This window comes from Myotis myotis, unplaced genomic scaffold (genome assembly GCF_014108235.1).
Source record: "Myotis myotis isolate mMyoMyo1 unplaced genomic scaffold, mMyoMyo1.p scaffold_m19_p_6, whole genome shotgun sequence".
Lineage (NCBI taxonomy): Eukaryota > Metazoa > Chordata > Mammalia > Chiroptera > Vespertilionidae > Myotis > Myotis myotis.
The window spans coordinates 90304976-90320290 of NW_023416368.1; the positions used below are offsets into that span (position 1 = coordinate 90304976).

The 15315-nt window shown below is 54.2% G+C and overlaps 1 protein-coding gene and 1 long non-coding RNA gene across 3 annotated transcripts in view; one reads left to right on the forward strand and one right to left on the reverse strand.

Moving 5' to 3' along the window:
* Positions 1 to 15315, reverse strand: part of PEBP4 (phosphatidylethanolamine binding protein 4) — a 189727-nt gene that overhangs the window by 22556 nt on the left and 151856 nt on the right. The window lies entirely within an intron of this gene.
* LOC118657594 lies at positions 10566 to 14079 on the forward strand. The gene is made up of 3 exons (XR_004968052.1): positions 10566 to 10627; positions 10868 to 10917; positions 13779 to 14079. It is a non-coding gene; the product is annotated as an uncharacterized LOC118657594 (long non-coding RNA).

Here is a 15315-nt window from a genome sequence, read left to right on the forward strand (position 1 = left end):
GACGGAGATGACTGATTAGGACTGAGGTCTGTGAGTAAGAACTGAGCTGGTCTGTTACCCTCCCAGAGTCTGAGCGCCAACAGCAGGGATGCAAGAGGAAGGGGGAGCGGGGGAGCTGGAAGCGGTAGCACCTGGACCCTGTGCCCCTGCACTCCTCCCTGACCCTGTCTCCTCCCTGACCCTGTGCTCCTCCCTGACCCTGTCTCCTCCCTGTGGTAGCAGGAGGCTGCAGGTTGGCCTGCTCCCCTCTCCTTGGAGCAGCAGAACCATTAGGAAATGGGTGCAGCTAATCCCCCTAACAAACAGGGCTTAGGCAATTATGACCCAACCACTGGGGAGAGCGCTGCAGGGCTGCCTCCTCAGGCCTGGCTCTTATCACCTCCATCTCTAGCATGCGGTCTTTCTGGCTGGGTGGCTGCCACCCTAGGAGAGGAGGACTGGAGGAACTGGGGAGGACCCATAAGCTGAGAGGAGGCGACCTGAGCAGACCTTGGTTTCCCAACTTCAACTGGACAAAGGGGCCCAGTGGCCCCCTAGCTCCCCCTGGCCCCGGAAGCGGTACCCCAGGGCTTATAAATAGTCAGGGGCTCTCTGTTGTCTGGACTGCTCCCAGTGGCTGTGGGAACTGCCTGGGACTCTCCCAGGTTCTATGGAGTAGGGACACCTCCACCGACTGCTTCTCGGAGCACCTGGCTCAGCAGTGTCCTCTGCCTTCTGCCCTACTAATCTTTCTATCTCCTCTCTTTGTGCCTAAGAGGCTCCCCTCAGACTCCCACCCTGCCCCACCCTGCCCTCTACTGCCAACCAGGAAATGAGCCACTGTCTCTGGGCTGCTCTGCCCTCCTGTGCACCATCTAACATGAGGGTAGTCCTGGGGGACCCAGGCCACAAAGACTCGGGGAGGAAGAAGGGAGTAGGGAGGGGGAGCCCAGTAATCATGAGCCCCCCACCCCCATGCCTCCTTGGGGGAAGCTGGCAGTAGTGGTGGAGCCAGGCCCTGGCTCTCTTCTCTGCTTTGCCTCCCTCCTTCATCCTATTTACGTTCCCATACACGGCTTTAGTGAGGAGATAAAGCATAATCCATACTTTTGGACTTGGTTTCTCCTTCCCTACCAAATAGCCCAGGCCTGGGGCTGCCTTGTGAAAAGGAAGAAGGAAGGAAGGAAGGAAGGAAGGAAGGAAGGAAGGAAGGAAGGAAGGAAGGAAGGAAAGAGAGAGAGAGAGAGAGAGAGAGAGAGAGAGAGAGAGAGAGAGAGAGAGAGACTTTTTGGAAGAAAGGTTGGGGATCAAGAATTTTGAGCTAGAAAACATGCTGGCAAGATCTGGAGGCTCGGTGAAACCCAGTGCTCCTTAGACAGTGCGAAATAAGGAGAAACAGTCAAAATCTCATTCCGACCACATCTTGCTCTTTTCAGAGGGACTGAGCGTGACCTTGGTCCTAGTGCCCCAGCCCCTTGTTACTCAGAGCAGCAGCATCTGGGAGCTCTGTAGAACTGCAACCTAGGGCTCTATCCCTGGCCTAGTGAACCAGATTCTTCCTTTTAGCCAGGCACCTGAAGGTCTGAGAAGCACTGCCCTGCAGTCCTGCTCTCTGGCCCCAGGTGTCTAGATTGGGCAGGTGGCTCCTCATTAGACCTGTCGTGCAGCAGTGGTGGGCCCATCTAAGCGTTGTCCCTGACCCCTTTCAAGTCTCTTCCAGGCTTGGAAGGACCGTTGGCATCACCCTTCCTGGGGCAGGCAGGACCTGGCTGACATTTAGGTCCTGAGGTGCTCCAGCTCCCAACACAGATTATCGAAGGGTCAGGCTCCTGGTCAGAGGAGGTGGGTAGACGCGAGGGGTTGGGGCTCGGCCAAGACCAGGAGACACCAGGGCTGGTGTGTACATCCTCTGCCCTGCACCCCTTCTTAGAGCTGCGAAAGCACCCCCAGCTCAGTGACTCTTGGCATTATTCCCTGTCTGAGTCTCTGAGTCTCTGGAGTTGCGCAAGGCAGCTGCTCCCCTGGGGGACCTGTGTGGCCACAGCTGGGTGCACTGCTGATGGTGCTCCAGGGAGAGAGAGACTTTCTGGAAGAAAGATTGAGGATCAAGGATTTTGAGCTGACACACCCACTGGTGCTCCCTTCTCCCGATCATGCTCTGCACTTCCAGCCCTATTTGAGGAGGGAAATGGCCATTCCCCAGGAGTTAGGGACCGCGGCAAAGGAGGAGGCAAGAGAGAACGGCTCTTTCGTGTACCCTGCGGACCAGAGGCAGGTGTGCGAGGTGGCCTAGGTTTGTGGGCCAGGGTCTGCTTTAGGGTCCTGGTCCTGGCAGGAGACCTGCAGCAAAGTGACATGTTCAGTTTTCTCTCCTCAGAGATGCCTCAGCAAAGCTGCCATCCTGACGAGCTGCCAGGCTGCACTCACGGTCCTTGGCCGCGCTAGGGCCCATGCGGTGGGTCTTCGTGCCCCTGCCTGCCTGTGTCAAGCCAAGCTCATTGGCCTGGGCCAGGAGAACAGTGAATGTGGCCCACCAGCAGCCTGCCGGGTCCAGGGCCACACAGACGTCAGTGGAACCAGGGCGTGCTCTCATTCTGTTGTGTCACCTTTTACAGTGCCCGCCAGGCAAATGCCAACCTGGGGAGCTTGGCAATTACAATGAAAAAACAACCGAGACTGAGCTCAATAAACTCCACCCTGACCTCACTGTCGGTCCCATCCATCTCTGGGATGCTTGGGGACTGACATAACCCCAGGGAGAGGAAGGGGCCTAGCCCTCTCTGGCAAGGCAGCTGAACCCGGGTCACTAGGCTGCCCCTTAGCAGATGTGTTAAGGGCCACTCCACTGAGCCCTGTAGGCCAATGGGAAGGTTCATGAGCTGAGGGCCCTGGCTGTCCCGGGAGCTGGCTCCCTCCTTCCTCCTGGCAGGTGAGGAGCTGGGCTGGGGACAGTAGCAACGCTTGGCTTCCAGCCCCACGGAATCATCAGCTCAAGAGTGTGTTGAAATAAGTTTTGCACAACCTTGAGGAGGGCCCAGAAATTCCAGGTGACAGTGCCCAGGGCCATGAGGAGATGGGAGGAAAGGGGACAGGGTGACAGCAGGGAAGAAGCCCAAAGGGGTCAAGGGCCATGGCCTTGGGCTCCACAGTTGCTGACTCCCCAGACTTCTGGGTCAGGGGCTCAGCTTGCCTCCTTCAGTCCCTGGCCCTCAGGGGCCTTCCACCCGAGGGGTCTGGGGTTCGAGGCTGCCAGGCCCATCCCTAGGCTATGGCCCAGGGAGGTGACACAGACTTCTTCCCAGAACTTTTTGTTGTGAGCAGTGAATTACCCTGGCGTCCTGGGCTGCAGTACACAAGCAAGGGGCCTTTAATGAATGCAAATGACAGCTGATTAATCTGCCAGCTCCGCAGTCCTCCTCCTCTCTGTGGGGTCTGCCCACGCGTCATTCAGCCTCCATGGCCTGCACCAGCGGAGTGAGCTCCAAACTATCACTTCTGAGGCTTCCAGCCCTGATGGGGAAGAGGGCATGCCCCGCCCCTCCTGATTCCTGAGCCTGTGGCCTGTCATGCATGAGGGGCTGGCTTTAGAGGAGTGGGCTTGCCCCCACTCCCTTGACTGTCACTGGGTGACTGACAGGAAGGGCCATTGTAAGGAGAGATCCAACTAGCTGCTCCATGAGATTTGCGTGAAGGGATCAAGTTTAGAGGTAAGCGGGGGCACTGTCTACCAGTGGTTCTGGCCCTTTAAATACAATTCCTCATGTTGTGACCCAACCATAAAATTATTTTCGTTGCTACTTCATAACTGCAATGTTGCTACTGTTATGAATCGTCATGTAAATATCTGATATGCAAGATGGTCTTAGGCGACCCCTGTGAAAGGGTTGTTCGACCGCCAAAGGGGTCGCGACCCACAGGTTGAGAACCGCTGGCTAGACAATGGCAGGTAGTTTGCTTTCCAGTTACTGGCTGACGATGGCCTTGAGAACGCAGCCAGACCATCAGATCATTCGCACTGTGGGAAAAGGCAGAGAGAGAGAACAACTGAGCCCCTCTTTTTTATCCCAGTTCACCTGCCCTGGCTCCTGGCTACTGTCAGCACACCTCACATTTATTGAGTTCCTGCTAAGTGCCAAGAACTGTGCCATGTATGGGTGGGGACACGAGAGTAAAGAGGTGATTACAGGTGTGATGAGTTCTAAGAAGAAGTCTTACGTAGGACCTCATCTGGGGAGCAGGGAGGGCTTCCTGGAGGAGGCATGAATAGGCTCTCTACTTGAGAAGAGTGGTGCTAGGCAGGGGAAGGGGAGGGAGAGCTATGTGCTGGGATGGAAAGGCCCCTATTCTCAGAGTCCAGCTACCTGGCCCTGGGCTCTTCGGGGCCGCCTCATTCCCAAGAAGCCCCAGGCCCTTATCATCTCCTCCTTGAGCTGCCTGACCCTCCCCTTGGGCTGCTTGGCTCCTGGGGAAGGAAGGATTGGGGGTGAAGGAGCAGGAAAGGGAGTGAGAGTCAGGCCTAGGGGCTACTGACCTTCTGGGAAGCCCCCCCCCCCCCCCCAGGAAGAGAAGCAGAACTCCCTTTGGGGGAGAAACACCCCAGTTTCTACTGCAATAAAGAAAGGGCCTGAGCTCTCCCTGCAGCCTCTAATGATGGGGTTGGGGTGTAATGAATATCCATGTGCTCATAAAACAGGCTAATGACCACTCTCATTTAATGGACCCCTTTCATCCTCACCTGTTCCCAACCCAGAAGGGACCATCCTGGGGGCTGAGCCACACATCCCAGCTGTTTGGGGTAGGGGCAGGGGCCAGTTGGTCCCTGAGCCTCAGGACTCTCAGACGCTGCCTTTTCCTCCTCCAGCTCTTATCTGTTTGAACCAGCCCAAGGAATTTAGGTCGATGTCTGAGCAGCCTTAGGAAGTGGGCAGGGGATGGGGAGGGAAGAAGCACACCCTGATTCTTTAGAACGGTGTCGACACTTGTAACACGTGGTGGTGGCAGCGGCAGAGAGAGAGAGGGGGAGAGAGAGAGAGAGAGGGAGAGAGAGAGAGAGAGCATTTAGCATCTCTGGAGGCACCACGCCCCCTTCCTCTGCCCAGGGACTGATAGGATCTCACAGAATCATCCCAGCCTCAACTCAAACACCTGAGAAGCCCTAGACTCGGGAGGGAGGGACTGGCCTGCTGAATCACCAGCAACACCTGTGTTTTGCTTGGGAGGTCTCCCGCTCAGGGACTAGCCAAGCCTGACCCTGTTTGGCTTCCTGGAACTTGGTGAGATCACAGCCTGGGGTGTTGTGGCTGCAGGCCAGGGTGACCTGCTATGCAGGGAGGATTTTTTAAAAGAGATACTTGCCCCTGTGTTCCCAGGCTTCACTCAATGAGAAACTCAAATTGTTCTTTGAGCCCCACCCCCACCCCAATCTGACTGTAGAAATTGGTCAGGGGAACATGAAATCACTTGGGATAAAAATGTGTAGTGGAAATAAACAATCTACTTGCCCTGGACAAGCCCCTGGGTAGTTGCAGGAGGCCTTAGTGACTGGTAGCATCCAGGGGAGGTGGGATGGGCAGAATCAGAGTCCGCAACCCCCTGAGGATGGAGAGACAGAGTTCTGGAGCCGCCTAGCCGCTCTTCTGGTCAGAGCTTGGGCAGGAGCCACGGACCACCATGCCAGGGTCTGCCAGTGGCAAGAACTCATTAATGAGTCAGCCTGTAGCCTCAGCGTTCCCATCGGAGCGCTGGCCCAGCCCTGCCTCCAGGCCATCTGTAGATAATTGGGGTCCACGGAGGGCAGAGGATCCCAAGAACCTCCCACCTTCCTCCCCTTAAGAGGCAATGGCCCCCTCACATTGGAGGGCAGAAAAAGCGCTGCCCCAGGTCCCACTTAGCCTCTCGCCTGCTCACAGTAAGTGCCTGGGGCAGAGGGGAGGGTCTGACACACACTGCCTTGTCCATGGGATCCACATCCACTACTGCCCTTGGTCATCCCAACGGCCGGGCAAGGCAGGAAACTGAGGCTGGGGGAGCAGCGACTTGTCCAAGTCATTAGGTAGCAGAACTGGAAGTAAACCCAGGTATTGTGATTTCAGACATAATTCTCTTTGCTCAGCTCAGTGCTGTCTCTCAAATGTTTGCTTAAGAATGTGGGAGAAAGTGACAAAATGGACTCCGTGTCTGTGGAATCGCATCAAGGTGTTGTCCTCTGGCTTGAAAAATGCACCCAACTTGTGGCAGGAGAAGCAGTCTCATTTCACTACATTCCCCTCCCTCCCTCCCTCCCTCCCTCCCTCCCTCCCTCCCTCCCTCCCTCCCTCCCTCCCTCCCTTCCTCTTTCCTTCCTTCCTTTCTTTTCTTCCTTTTGTCCAAGAAACATTTTTTTTTGCTGCAGTGACCTGTGAAAGGGCCGCAGGGTCCTCCCTGCTTGCTGTGCCCTCCGTTGGAAGCAGGGCCAGCAGGACCACCTCTCTGGGAATCCAGGTGCTCAGCGGTGGAGCTGTCCTGCGTGATGAAGAGCCCTGGGCACCAGGGCTGAGCAGTCTGGGGACAGTTGGGCTGTTAGGTCTGGAAATGACCAGATGTGTATCTGCAGGCCCTGGCTGCCGGTCTGTGATTCTGTTTTCTGGCCCTTCTGGAGTAGGGTTGGGGGGCAGTGTCAGGCCCACGGGACTAGGGACAGTTGGTTAGATCTCTGCCACAGGAGAAAGCCACCAGATTTCTCCTTCCCCTCCTGTCTTATTCCAGCCTCCTCCTCTGCCTCTCTCCAGACTCTTTCCCTGCACCCCTCTCCTCCTCTCCCTCCTTCACGGGGTACCCCAGCCCTCTATCAGGAAACAGCTCCTGATCAGCACCGCCCATTCCATTCTGTGATGGAGGAAATGTTCCGGCTCTGACTGTCCCATACAGCACCTGCTGGCCACTTCAGTGTAGCTAGTGCTACCAAGGAACTGTAGGTTTAAACATTTCATTACATTTTAATTAATTTTCATTTTAGACTAGTGGCCACTGAACTGGACATCAGAGCTCTAAGTGATACTGAGTGCTGGACTCCCAGGAGATCCCTGGAGGCACCCCGACCTCTGTCTAGGCCCTGACCCCTCCCCCAAATGCCTTTCTACTCAGTATCCTGATCTGCAACTTGTGAGAGACCCTAGAGGCCTTAGAGCTAGGTGACCCTGCCACTGGATCTGTGAGACTCAGTGGCCTCTTATGTAAAATAATGAGGATAATTTCTTGCAAACTTCCAGGCTTCCTTTCAGCTCTAAGTTACATGCTTCTTTGGGTCACAGCCTGCTCTGATCAGATCTGGTGAGTCAGTTTGAGCACCAGGACAGGCAGTGTGTGTGTGTGTGTGTGTGTGTGTGTGTGCGTGTGTGTGTGTGTGTGTGTGTGTGCATAGATATGTCTGCACGTCTGGGAAGGGGGCTATGAGGGACAGCAGTGAGACCCCAGGGGATCCTGCTTATCGAGCCTAACAGCATCCTGGGTGGAGAAAAGGGTTAAAGGCTCTGTCATTAGGAGAGGTTGCAGCCTGACTCCACTGTTGGCAGTGTTTGCCTGCTCCCTGGCTCGGGGCTGTTCCAGTGATGCCCCAGACTTCCTCTTTTGCCATAAAAGTATCCGGAAAGCCTTCCCACAGAGGCCCCGGGGGCTTTCTTAGGGAATGTGTAAGTGTGTGAGCGCGCATGTGCCTGCTCCCCGCTGAGCTGTGGGCCCTGGCACTGGAGGGATGTCTGTTCCAGCTTGGGTGGAGGCAGGAGGAGGGGCTTTGCCAGGACCAGGACCCTAGCTTATGCAATGCTTCGCCTCTTAGTCAACTTGGACAACTTGGACACACTGCACACACTACACTGTGTGGGAAAGGGAGATAAATTAACCTTTGCTGCTTTGCCCCTGTCCAAGCCTCTGCTGCAGATTCCCCCCCAACATCAGGAAGAAGGGGGAGATTCCCCAAGAGAGGAATCCTTGAGTGTGATGGAGGCTCCAAGCCTGTGGCTGAGGTGGAGGGACATGGCCAACAGAGAGAAGAGGCTGCCTTCTCGTCTGCCCCGGAAGGTGCCCAAGCCTCCAGGGATCTCAGGTTATAGAACCCGCCTGGCGGAGAGTTGCATCAGAGCGAAACTGCATGCGAGATGCCTTGGGGGACAGGGCACTGAGGGCTTGTGATCCTAATTTCCCCACTTTAAGGTGCTTAGGGTCAAATCCCAGTCCTCCAGCAGTTCTGCCCTTCCCTAACATTCTTCTGCACTAGACTGCATGCAGATAGAGGTGGTCTCTGGGATGAGTGAGGAATGGGGGCGTGTGTGTGTGTGTGTGTGTGTGTGTGTGTGTGTGTGTGATTGTGTGAATCAGAGGTCACCAGGCTTTAGTCAGCCCTGAGTCAGACAGGTGGGTGGAGACAACTTCAGGTATTCTTGGGGTTCCCCACAAGCAAGAGTTTCCCAGGAAAAAAGAGCCCTACCTGGAAGCTATGGGGCTCTGACTGCACACTGGGTCTTTCTCTGCCATCACTGTGTACTCCAGGACAACAGAGAGGCCTCCACAAGTGAGTGATTTAGAAGCAGACCAGCCTGGAGCCAGGGAGCTGGACCAGAGGACCTGTTGGGTCCCTTCTCTGTCAATTCATGCAAAGGACTCACCACATCACTGTCTCTTGGTTCTGCGGACCTACATTGGTCCATTGAGAGTTTGGGAGGCCTACTGTTGGGTGGGTATAGAAGATGGTACCCCACAAAGCTCTGATGGACTTTCTGAATTTGCCCCCGTGTTTTCACTTCCCTGGAAGTAGGTATGAGAGTGGGGATAGTTGGAAAGGTCTGCAAGTTGCTCTTTAGTTACGCGTGGTCTTGGCAAGAAAGCCATGGGATGTGTTCCTCCATCATTATAGTTGCTGCCAGATTTCCCACAATACAGTGAATGAGAGAGAGCCTGAGGTCTGGCTGGTTGGTACCTCCCCCATGCATCTTTGGGGGCCTCTGTGTAGCTCTTTTTGCTTAAATCTGTGGACAAGAGCCCTCCTCTATGTAACGTCAGTCATAAAAGCACAACTATCTCCCTGGAATCTCTCCCTACCCTGCTAGAGGTGGAAGCATGCCTTCCCCAGCCCCCGCCTCTTTCTGTCTCCTCTCTCCCTGGACAGGGACTCACTCTCTAGGGCACGGACACCAAATGCAGCCTATGCCTCTCCAAGATGATCCCCATTTGCCTCTTGGTCTGAACATTGCCATGCCTCCCCTTCCTTGATCAGATTCCCTATAGAGTGGGCAGCTGCAGACAGCTGTGGAAGCCCAGATGAGCCATGGATGCAGAGATCTGAAGGGGGTATGGGAATCCTTTAGCGAGGTCCACTCTCTGCATTTTACTGAACAAACAATGCAGGGCCCCGGCACCACAGGACCACTTTGGCAGGGGTGGGGAACATCCAGCGGGAGGGCCGTATAAGGCCCACGAAGTCATTTGGTCTGGCCCTGCCAAGGCATTAGGGTGAGTTGATTAAATGTTTGACCAAATACGGCAGGCTAATTTTTAAGTTGATAATTCGGTATGGCCCAAAAATGATATTATAAGTACCCAAAATGGCCCTTGGTAGAAAAAATTTTCCCTATCCTGACTTATAGGGTCTAGAACAGGGGTGGGCAAACTTTTTGACTCGAGGGCCACAATGGGTTCTTAAACTGGACCGGAGGGCCGGAACAAAAGCATGGATGGAGTGTTTGTGTGAACTAATATAAATTCAAAGTAAACATCATTACATAAAAGGGTACGGTCTTTTTTTTTTTTTTTTTTTTTTTTTTTAGTTTTATTCATTTCAAATGGGCCTGATCCGGCCCGCGGGCCGTAGTTTGCCCACGGCTGGTCTAGAACCTCATTTTACTGATTCCCAGTGTGAGATAATTCATAACAAATTAACTCTTCTTTTTCCCCCAGGATCTTGAATGTGCAAAGGAGCTGGAATTTGGAAGTTTCTCTTCTTCCAATATCCAGGTGGATGGTTCTGGGCACATGGCTGGTATTTAATAAATGACTGTTGATTGACCTGAATCTCTGGTGACTCCTCTCTCACCTTCTGTAGGAAGGAGGGGCTTACCCTGGTAGACCTTGGCTTGTTCCTTCCCTGCTGTCATCCTCCGCATTTCCACTCTTGCTGGGCAGTTGGGAAGGAGGATGCCAGATGCCCCGTTCCCCCATCCCGAGGGTCCCGCTTTGCTCTCTCAGGACTTCCTTCAGTGCTAAGACCTAAGCCAAGGAGTCAGTCTGCACAGCGCAGCCACCCCGACTAACTAGAGAGGTAAACAAGATGGTGCTGTGCCAGGGGAGAGGAGTTATATCAAAAGTATCTCAGAAAGGAAGAAAGCCAACTTTTATATGAGATGCATGGACGGGGGGGGGGGGGGGGAGAGAAAAAAAATGCCTGGGTAATTAAGTTAATAGGTTTCTTAAAGAATGCCCTTGTGAGTGATGTTCAACACATTCAAGTGTTGACAAGAAGGTATTGAACTCGACGCCCACACAGCGGGCAGAAGCATGCTTTCGGCTCCGACACACCTTCTTTGTCTGAAACTTGTAGTAAAACTCAGCGCTGGGTTGTGAAATCTGTCCCAGGCGATCTCTGCTGCAGGGGTTCCAAGGTCAAGCCCCTTGCTTCCAGGTAGGGTTGGGGTGGGCCAGGACGGCCACCCCGAACTAAGGACCCCAGATTAAGAGAGCAAAGGCTGGGGTCCACTCAGAAGCCTTGTTATGCCCGTGTGAGACCTGGGGACCTCTGAGGTTCCCAGAGACAACTTGTGGGCCTTGCGGGTGTTCAGCATGAAGCCCTGTCCCTTCCCTCTGAGCCCCGGTTGCCTAGGTACCTTGCGTGTGATACTCAGGGACATCTCTTCGATCCTAGGCCTCGGGTTCCCTGTCGTGATGAACTAGTGGAAGAATCTAGGCGAATGTGTGAGTATGGATTTCCCCTTTCTCTGAAATCGGTAGTAGGAAGAGAGAGAGAAACCCCAGTCATTGGCGGGCTGGTGGAATCCTTGCCTTGGAGGCGGAGGCCCCTCCTCCCTGTCTACATATTTGCGTTTAAGGAAAGCTTAGGGTTGACATCACAGGTATGTTTCGAGCCTAAATTGAGTATTCTTAAAACAAAGCAGCACCTCCTTTGGCCCAGTAGCCTGCCTCAAAGGCCCCGTGCAAGGATGGGGCTCTGCCTGCGGCTGGCTTCTCAGCCCGCCTGCCCGGCTGGCATCCATCCTCTCGTCATCAGCCGTCGACTCACCCCTCTTCTCTCTCTGTTATATTAGGCTCACGCTTATCGGGTGACCAGAGTTTTCAGGTTAGGACCTGAATCTCAGGGACTCCGTCACAGTTACGGTGGCCAGATTAGCAGAGTGGAAAAATGGTGACCATTTATATCTCTGTGAGAGAAATTTTCTGCCTTAGATACTTAACAAAACACTTTGAAAATAAAAAGTCACCCAAGTCTATGGGTTGTCTGGTCACCCTGAGGAAGCTCATCTTAAGAGAGCAATTTAAAAACACCCGAATCAGCGCCAGCCGCCCGGCACAAAGGCCAGCCCTGCCCTCACCTAAAGTCCTATCCAAGGCTGCGTGTCTGTGGTGTGGTGGGAGAGCACGGGAACTGGGATTTGCCCTCATCTAAGACGGCGGCCAAGGAAGGCAGGCCCCTCTTGCGCCTGGACAGTTGGGTGAGCTCTTGTTCTGGGCGCCAGCCCTTGTCCTGGGGGCTCATTTCTGCCTGGAGAAGCCAGTTCCCAGTTCCCATCCCACTGTTCAGGAGATGTAGGATTCTGGCCTTTGTGCATACTCCTAAGACATTTCTATTTCCAGGAAAAGGGACAATTTATCATCATTCTGCCTCACTTTCAGTGCATTAGGACACAGGATTGAAGAGAAGGCTCTGGGTTGAGTGTTCGGCCCTGGGAGCCGCAGAGCTGCCCGCACCTTCCCCACGCTCCTGCTGAGGAGCCAGGAGGGAGCTGTGAGCACCCCGGAAACATGCAGCTTTCCAGAGCAGTCACCTCCTCAGGCGACTTCCCATTCCCACCACCTCCCAGCATGGAAACTGGGGGAGCCACTATGGATTTTGTCAAGGAGTCAACGATTCCTGGGCATGAGGACAGATTCCTAGCAGGGACATCTTTTTTGCATCATACTTTTTTAAAACAGTCTTTTCTTCTCTTGGAGAACATCTAGCTAAGCGCAAAGCAGACTTCTTAAGTCTTGACAAAATAACGGCACCGCACCTGCAGTACTGCTGGTGTACCGCACATGGACAAATGGTGCTGGGAGGACTCGAGAGCTGGGCAGTTCCCACAGCTGCCTAGAAGCTGGGGTTGGCCTCCAAGGCAGAGCCCTCCAGGGTGACCACCTTGCTGCAGTCCTGCCCCGGCCCCCATTCCTGTGGAGGGCGGGAGCCTGGGTCGTGGCCTCCAGGCTTTGCTGTGCTGCCAGCAGCCTCAACAATGGCTTTTAGACCAGGCTTCCCCACCCCTGAGTGGAGGTGTGAGGGGCTGGAGCTGGGAGGCAGGAAGTGAGTACAGATGGGTTGCTGGGACAGCTGTGCAGGGAACAGAGCACATCTGTCTGGGTGAGTCTGGTGGGGCTCCTCCTCACAATCTCTACACTCAGTCTACCGGCTCACTGATGGGGTGTGGACTGGGTTTGGGTCCCAAATAGGGAAAATGATGGAAAAGGAAAGTCTGAAGATAGAGGCTGGAGCTAGGGGTTGCTGAGCTCGGGAGGAGAGCAGGGACAAAGGGCAAAGTGGAAAATGGAAGCAAACAGGTCAGGTTGCATCTGCTCAGGATGGGCTCTGGCTTTTCATGAGGCCAGAGTGCCCAGGGTCCGTGTGTCCTACCGCCTCTCCCAGTAAAGCTGCCAACCCCACCTCTCCCTAGTGAATGGAGGCTCTTCCCTTCTCGGTGCCCCCAAGGCTTCTTACCTTCTGGACTGCAGGTGTACTAAGATCAGCGACCCTATCTCCTTCATAACTGAGCCCCCACACAGGAGATGCTGTAGATGTTTATTGAATGAGGAAATGATTTTGTGTCTCAAACTGACTGACCCCAAGTTTCCTATTAATCCTGTAATTGTCTCTAATTGGCTTTAAGTCTTGCTCTGAGAGTTTGTCCCAAGAAGACACCCGGAGAGATATTTGGGAGATAGAAGCTGGGTGGCCTTTTATCAGGAATTTGCTTGCTTCCCCTGTTAGCTCTTTCCTAGGAAGCTGAGCAGAGAGGAAGGGCTCATTGTTCTAGAAACTGTATGCAGGGACTTGGCATCATGACCATTTGCATGTGCGGTTGGGGCAGTTGCCCCTTCTTCTGTGCAAAGCTGTTACCTTCCTGGTGTCGAGCCAGAGAGGCAGGAATTATGGGTCACATGGAGCTCTGTAAGTAGGGAGGGCCGATGGTTCCCCCACATCTATCCCCACCCCTTAACCCCCGCCGCCATCACCTCTCTCCGGCTGGTTTTCACATTGTAATGAAAGGAGATGGGAGTTTGAGTCTCAGAACTACTGTGGCCATGGGTGAGTCATTTCTACTCTTTGGCCTCGGTTTTTTCACCTGTACAATGGGAAAGCTGGACTAGATGACCTCTGAGATCTCTTCCAGTGTTAATAGTCATAAGCCTGGTAGGATGATGAGTAGGAAATATGGCCCTTGATGTTTTCACTGTCCCCTGAGAGTCTGGGCTGGGGACTTTCCCTTAACTTAGGCTTGGGAAAGAGAGGAGAGGCCAGAGGGGGCCCCTTCCCACTCACTGACTCTTTTTCCCACCCCTCGCGGCAGTAGTGACTCTTCCTGGATGAGAGAGTCGAGTCCTGCTTGGAGCCAGAAGGTCTGTGTGAATGAGTCTTAAACTTCTCAAGCTCCGACTCCTGTTTTCTATTATCCAGCGAGTGTAACAGAAGTGCCAGTGGGAAGGAAGGAAGGATTCAAGTCCCAAGGGCTTGAAGCCAAAACAGGACGTGTATACTCGCCTCTCACATTATTTTCATCATTGTCATCATCATCATCATTGCCATCCCCCATTGTTAATATTGTGAAATATTTATTTTTTTGTAATTCAGTCATGTGCAGGGGAATGAATAAATAAGCAAGAAAATTTGGTTATAAGAAGCCTGCACTGTACGCGGTATGTCTCAGGTCAAGGCTGGTGACTCCAATCCTCACAGAGGGATTGAGTGTGACCCCCAGCGGTTAGTGGCCAGTGGCTTAGCGTTCCTCTGGGAGAGAGTGCTCTGCCCTTCGGAGGAAAGGCCTTAGAATCCCAAGCCCCTTCTGCTGCTGCACTTCTGTGTCTTACTCATCTTTGTAGCCTCGACAATGCCTTGAACAGGGTCTCACAGAGGTGCTTACTATATGCTTACTGATAATTATTATGGTGGTGCCATATAATAAATTCAGTAGGGAAAGTGGGCTGGGAGTGCTCAGAATGCTACGGAGGTGCCATGAGCTGAGAAACATGAATTTCTTGTCTGGGGCATGTTCCCTACGAAGGACTAGCATCCTGGGTTACAAGACCAGCATGGGATTGTTTGGGAGGCCAGGTAGCAGAGACGCAGACAGGAGGTGAACGGCTGGCGCCTCCTTCTGGCCCTGCAGGGCTAGCGCAGGCCTGGGAAGGGCTTGTGTGGACACCTTAGCCCTGGGGGCTCCCAGGTCCTGCCTGCCCCAGACCCTTCACCTGGAGAGCCCAGCTCAGGAGAGCCAGTGGAGAGCAAGGAAGGCGGTTATGTAACCCTCTTCACTCCTTGTCAAAACTGGTGACTAATTCAGAGCGCCTGGGCCAGATTGGCTCGGCAGCTTTGCTGTTAGCTGCAGGAGGCCTCGGCCTGTTTGTGGCTGCTTCTCACCCCCTCTGCTGGAGGGATCTCTCCGCTTCCCTGCTGGCCTCACTCCGTCAACCTCAACCACGCCCCATCACCAGTCCTTCCCACTTAGACTGTTTCCACGTGCGTCCAGCCCCCACCTTTCTGCCTCTTCCTGTCCTACAAAAAGAGGCCACGGAGAGAGTTCATTTACGCCTGCCCCCAAGACCCACTACCACCCGGTGCTGTGGGGGCCATGGCCTGCTGCCCCTGGACAGGGGCCTCTCTCCACCACTCCCCAAGGGGGAAGGGCTGCAGGGAACATCTGGCCTCACCCAGTCCCTGGCCTTACACCCCTGGCCCTGCAGGTCGCCAGCTGCCTGGGCGACGCCTGGGAGAGGGCTGTGCTCCCTAGCTCAGTTCTCCACGTTTCTTTTCCCAAAGGAGGTGCTTGGTAAGTGAGCCCAGGCCTGCTGCGGAAGGCTGCCGGAGAGACACATGGGTGGAGGGCGTCT